The 6,018-nt window shown below is 47.9% G+C and overlaps 1 long non-coding RNA gene across 1 annotated transcript; it reads right to left on the bottom strand.

Annotated features, from left to right (window-relative positions):
* Positions 1 to 745: 745 nt before the first annotated feature.
* Positions 746 to 5,701, bottom strand: LOC109506928 (uncharacterized). The gene is made up of 3 exons (XR_002166378.1): positions 4,991 to 5,701; positions 4,535 to 4,871; positions 746 to 844 (listed from the first exon to the last, which is right to left on the bottom strand). It is a non-coding gene; the product is annotated as an uncharacterized LOC109506928 (long non-coding RNA).
* Positions 5,702 to 6,018: the final 317 nt, after the last annotated feature.

Here is a 6,018-nt window from a genome sequence, read left to right as displayed (position 1 = left end):
CTTCTATTGCCGTCAATGGCAGTGAATGAGTTAATTCATAATCCACAAACATAGTGTTAATCAGAATACCACGTTTTGACTTTTTGACCCCTTTAATAGAAAGCAACATAACAAAAATCATCCGTTAGCGCTCAGTAATCTTTAATACTGACTGATTGGAAATACTTATAGCGTTGAACTTTTCGCCCAGCTTTACTCAGCACATCAGGCATCTATTTCAACATCATATTGACCAATTTGATTTGACTTTTTCATCGTTGACATATTAAAGATTAACGACTATATGTTAAAATGAAAGGACCTCCATTTTCCGACCGTAGTTTTAAGAACCGCTAGTCCAGCGCCTCCATTGTCTCATCTCTCTCTCTTGAACCTCTCAACTAGTGACCTCATCGATAAAAGGCTACTTTGTGGGGGAGGGTCCGGGTCAGGCGTGCGCCTGACCCCGATGAGGCCCCCCTGGCATAGTTTTGATTAAGTGTGGTTGGAGGGCTGGGGGGGGAGGCCCGATGTGTCGCTCTCTCCTGTCGTTGTGCGGTCGGTCGGTTGGTCAGGTGAGGGATGCTCAGTGCGAGGAAGACCAGGCTGGAGCCAGACGTAAACTGAAACCTGCGCGGAGAGGAAAGGCTTGGCGGAAACGTGAGCTGAGGTGATCCAACACGGAGGTCATTCCCACACACACACACATACACACACACACACACACACACACACACACACACACACACACACACACACGATGACGCAACGTCACAGCATCGTCGCCGTGGAGACTCCGATGGCTGATTTGAAAATGGACTTTGGTCATCCTTGCACCGTCCGACTGTAAAACATCATCGGTTGTCTAGTTCGGGAAAGTGGCACAAATGGATCATAAAACAGTGTTTACTCAGTCGCAACCTTGGCCCGGCGTCAAGGTGATCAAGGCAGCTCGGTTTCTCCTCGCCGGGCCGATGTTGTGATCCTTGACTCGGGACCGCCCCTGCAGCCGCTCGCTCCCTCGCCTCTCGGGCCTTTCCCGGGGGCAGCGCGGCGGTGCGGCGTGTCGCCTGGCGTCGAGCCAGGACAGACGGCCGCTCGCCTCTGCCAGCCTACCTCCCTCCCCCGAGAGCGCAGACAAAGCTGGGACCGGGCCAGGCACTTCATTCTGTCATTTTATCGCCTGCCTCTTTTTTTTTTTTTTTTTTTTTAATCTTTCTTTCTCTGTGGCTGTTGCTTGGTCTCTTTTATCGGCAACATCAGATTTCTTGATCCACCTTAAGCTGTCTGCCCTTTATTTACTGATTTATAGGGATATTCTATCCCATTTTTTTCAGGCTGATTCACTCTTTGGGTACTCACTGATACCGAGTACCGATACCTCTCATACTTAAAATTTCATTTAACACAAGGACGGGAAAACTGTGAGCAAAGACCTTTTTTCTGATGCAATTGATGATTCGCCGATGTGTCAAACTGCCACCGTCTAGCACCGACTACTGCTTGGTGGCTGGTATCGACAGCCTTCGTGACCACCCGATACCTTAAAATAAGACCGATAACAGTACTTACCCATCCATACTTACCTTTATTTATCCAGGTAAGACGTACTCTCCCATCGACCAAAAGTAGTGCCGATTTTGGTTCAGTATAACAAAGACGTTAATAAAACTCTCATGTTGTAAATTGAGGCCCAACTGATTTGATGGGGCAACCTATTTTGACCATCCTTTTCAACATCATCTTTATTGGCCAGAGTTTTCCCGATTAATCGGTTATTGAAATTTGTTTTCTGCCAAATATTTCAAACTGGCTTTGGTCTTAAAAAAAAAAAAAAAAAAAAATGCAGCTCAGTAAATTTCTAAGATTGTCTTCAACAAATGCGTAGACATTTTACATACACACTCGTTGCAGCGTGTGCGTTCCACGTGTCCGCCATCATCTCGCAGTGTGTGGCCCCGCCCACCCGCCACATCAAAACCGCCTGTCGATCCCATAAAGGCGAGCGCATGCCATCGTGTGCATGTGTCCGAGCCACCCGCAGCGCGAGCGTCATCAACCTCATTAGTTGACCACCCACGCCCTTTTACAGTAGATAGAAAAAGTCTACACACCCCTGTCCAAATGCCTTTTTGTTTTTGTGATATTAAGAAATGAGATGAAGAAATATAATTTCAAAGCCTTTTTGCGCCTTTTTGACCTATCACGCACAACCCAAAAAAAAACAAATGAGGTTGCACAAGGTGCCCAATTATAATCAAACTCATGCTAAGTACCTCCAAGTAATGCCAAATACATATCCGCTGTTCTAGTAGGCTTTTCGTGACTTTTTTTTTTTTCCCAAGGAAACCTGAAGGTTTTGTGCTTCCACTCACAATTTAGGACTGTTCATAAATGTCTTCACCTTGACTAAGGCCCCAGTTCCATCTGAAGAAAAACCTCAAAGCAGCATGCTTTGCTGTAGGTAAAGCCCAAAAGAAGTCATTCAGTGCGATGACGATCAATTGCAAGTGCAATTATCTGGTCCTTGAAAAAGCCAAATTTTAATCAACTACTTTTCCTTGACACTAACCGAGCAGATAAGAGTGGCTTCGATTATTTGCCTTATCTTTTTCTTCGTCCCACTCTCTCTCAAGGGCATGCTGACCTGTGTGTGTGTGTGTGTGTGTGTGTGTGTGTGTGTGTGTGTGTGTGTGTGTGTGTGTGTGTGTGTGTGTGTGTGTGTGTGTGTGCGCGTGTGTGTGTGTGTATGTGTATTCATGACATGTGTGAGGAAGCTTGGCGTCAGGATGTCTAATCTGACTGGTCGCCACTTTATCTGCAGGCCGCTCCGCCAGATCAGAGAGCGGGAGTGGGGGAGTGGGCTAAGAGGGTGTCAAGATGAGGAGTGAGGAGGAGGAGGATGCCGTGATGAAGGGCGGTAGGGTCCCGGTCTCCCCCTCTCCTCTCTCCCCACACCACCTAAAAAGCGTTTGATGTTAAAGTTTGCACGTGGCCAACACGGGAGGGAACTTCAAACGCTGTGCGGAATTGGAAAGCTGCTTGCCGTTCACCTCGCTTGCCCCTCTTCTCATTTCTCACACGCACGCACACACACTTGAGGATTTCCACAGTCGCACGTGGTGCTGAACTCATCCAGCATACCCGCAGTGGCCTTACAGCCATGTTTTCTTCTGTTGCTACGGCGCCCGTGTGTGTGTGTGTGTGTGTGTGTGTGTGTGTGTGTGTGTGTGTGTGTGTGTGTGTGTGTGTGTGTGTCACGTGCATGTGTGGCAGACACCGCACAGCTGCATGTGGTTTGTGTTTGTGTGTCTGACAGCGACTCACTCCCCCACACACATGCGTGCGCGCACACACACACACACACACACACACACACACACACACACACGCACAATGCCATATTCATCGACTCGTGTGTGTAAGAGGAGCCAGATGTGCACGTTTGTGTCGGACTTTTTGTTGTTCTTTTGTAGTTGCATGCAGGCTCTTTGGGTTCCATGTGCGCATTTGTGTGCGTTTGGGCGATTTCTTCAGTGCTGATTCGGCTGCTTTTTGGACTGGAATGCGTCACACATTGCATCACTTCATGCAGGGGCTGAACAATTCCTGAAATTCAAATCGACATTGCAATGTGGTGGAATGCGATTTTGGGAGGAAAAAATGGATTTTTCCTTCATGTGCTGTACTTTGTATGCAGTTGTGGTTGTTTGAGAGTCCGCTTATTACATCGTTGTATTGAGGGGGGCGGGGGTTGAAAATGGTTCAGCCCTCGTTTCCTAGGGACAGAGTGTTGTTGGAGGCTTCTGTTTCTGATGGTTCTATGGAGGAACAGCAAGACCCCGCTGAGGTCAAAGTTCAGGGCCAGACGTGCAAGGCCCTTGCACGTGCCTCGAGCAGGTGTCCTAGCAACTGGCCCGGGAAACTCCCACACTTGTGCATCTTTGAATCTTTTCATGCGCCTCCCTAACTTGTGGCATCTCTGTTATTTACGGCCGCCGTCGACCGGCCGCGGTTCGCATCCCGGCCTTTTGTGCGCCCTCTCTTGAGCCAACATTATTCCAAAGCCGGGACACTTGTAAGGACACGGCCGCCGCCCTCATTAGGCGCCCTATAACTCATAATGATGGCATCATAAAAGCAAGTGAGCTGAGGACTTATTAGGAGCCATAAATCACAGGCCGCCCTTGCCAGCCTTTAAAAAAAAAAACGCCTGTGGTGTTTAATCCGCTTTGTCAGCAAAATCTTTTTTTTTTTTTCCCTTCTTTTTTCCCACTCTCACTGGTGTGTTCCATGTGCAGACTGTCATACTCTCCTCGCTGAGCAGAGCAAGATGTCACGACGAAGGTGGCAAACAAAGGAGAGAGCTCGAGAGTTTGGGTGGGGGGGGCATAAAGGCACAGGGAGGGAGAGAGCCAATTAAAAAAAAAAAAATCACCCCCCACCCCCAACACACACATTATTCAAGTGAGATTTGCAGCCCGACATGCAGATGTGTGAGCACTTTAAATCCAGGCTCCCATCTGGCCTAAAAATAGTTGCTAAACTCACTCACCCTTCCCTCTTATGCAGCCCCCCACTCCAGCCGGATACCCACTCCCGAGTTCACGGGGCTCCCCGCCCTGCCGTGAAATGCGAGCTGCTCCCACTGTACATTCCGCTCCGAGCCAACTCCCCCGATAAAATTTTAGGGGAGCGGGGCTCGCCGTCACTCAGCCAAACAAAGGCGTTCGCTGATGGCGTTTAAAAGCGCTGAAGAGAAGCCGCTGCCTGCTGTGTCGCCAGGATGGAGTGCCTCAAGGCTCCGTCTCGGGGCTCCTCTTTGCTCTCATTTTCCATTCACGGCGTTCTGACGCGCCCTCGGGCTGTTGTGGTTTACCTGCAGTGCATACCTAGAAAGGCATGGAAACCCCCCCACCCCCCAAAAAAAACAAGTGGGTGGTGTCACAATCACGGATGTGCACAAAGCATGTCCGCGGGGGGAAATGCAAGCCCAGCAAGATTCACAGACCTACAACAAGATTCCCTCCTCCGCTCTCGTCATTGTTCAATCAAAGGATAATTTGTGGAGGAATTCCAGACGATAAAGGATTATCTGAGGAGAATTGCGGATGATGGAATATTGCAGCATTTACCTGAAACGATTGCTCCCGTCTTCCGGCAAATGAAGCCAAGAATTGCTTAAAATAGTCCCGTTTCATTGCGTTTACTGACAAGAATTGCTCACACAACATGGCAGGGACGTCCGATTAACGTGTGTACGACGTTGTCACACATCTGTGTCAGATTGCGTTGATCTCATCCTGTCCTACTTTTCCCGCTGCGACAAAACAAGCTGGCGGCTCCACCGACGCGTGTTGTTGCGCGGCGTTACATCACGCCGCCGCGTCGACACGATGTTGTTTGTTTGCATGTGGTCTTTACGTGCCGCTCGTGAGCGTTATTGTGGCCGCAGCGTGTGATTAGCGTGTGCGCGTGCCCGCCACTCTGTGTTTGTTCCTCTTTGTCTGTGCGTTACATCACGCTTTGTATTGTTTGATTAGATTTGTAGTTGGACTAGTTTGTTTTGTTTTTGTGTGTTTCTCATGTCAACAGTGGGGCCCGACATGGATTTTTTGAGGAAGATGTTCAATTCTGATACTGCGCCGAATAAAATTCCGATAACCGATTGATCGAACGATAGTTTTTAAAAAATATATAATGAATAAAAATCACTTTTTTTGGGGGGGGTGCCTTAATGGTTACAAAAATAAAAGTATGAATGATAAACAGAACGTTTGATTGTTTTAATATATTTTAACATAGCAGATAGAAGAAAAATAATGTAATTATTTTTTTTATTTTTTTTAAAGGAGGATATTTGAAAGAAAGAAAGCCCAAAAAATGTTTTGGGATGATTTTAAAATCTCGGCTAATTCAATCGGATGGCCGATTACTTGGTCAGGGCCGAGTCAGCAGTGTAGCATTGAGAACGTGATGTGTGTGTGTGTGTGTGTGTGTGTGTGTGTGTGTGTGTGTGTGTGTGTGTGTGTGTGTGTG

Source organism: Hippocampus comes, unplaced genomic scaffold (genome assembly GCF_001891065.2).
Source record: "Hippocampus comes isolate QL1 unplaced genomic scaffold, H_comes_QL1_v1.1 scaffold246, whole genome shotgun sequence".
Classification (NCBI taxonomy): domain Eukaryota; kingdom Metazoa; phylum Chordata; class Actinopteri; order Syngnathiformes; family Syngnathidae; genus Hippocampus; species Hippocampus comes.
The sequence above is the reverse complement of the archived record's forward strand: the minus strand, read 5'-3'. Positions and strand labels throughout refer to the sequence as shown.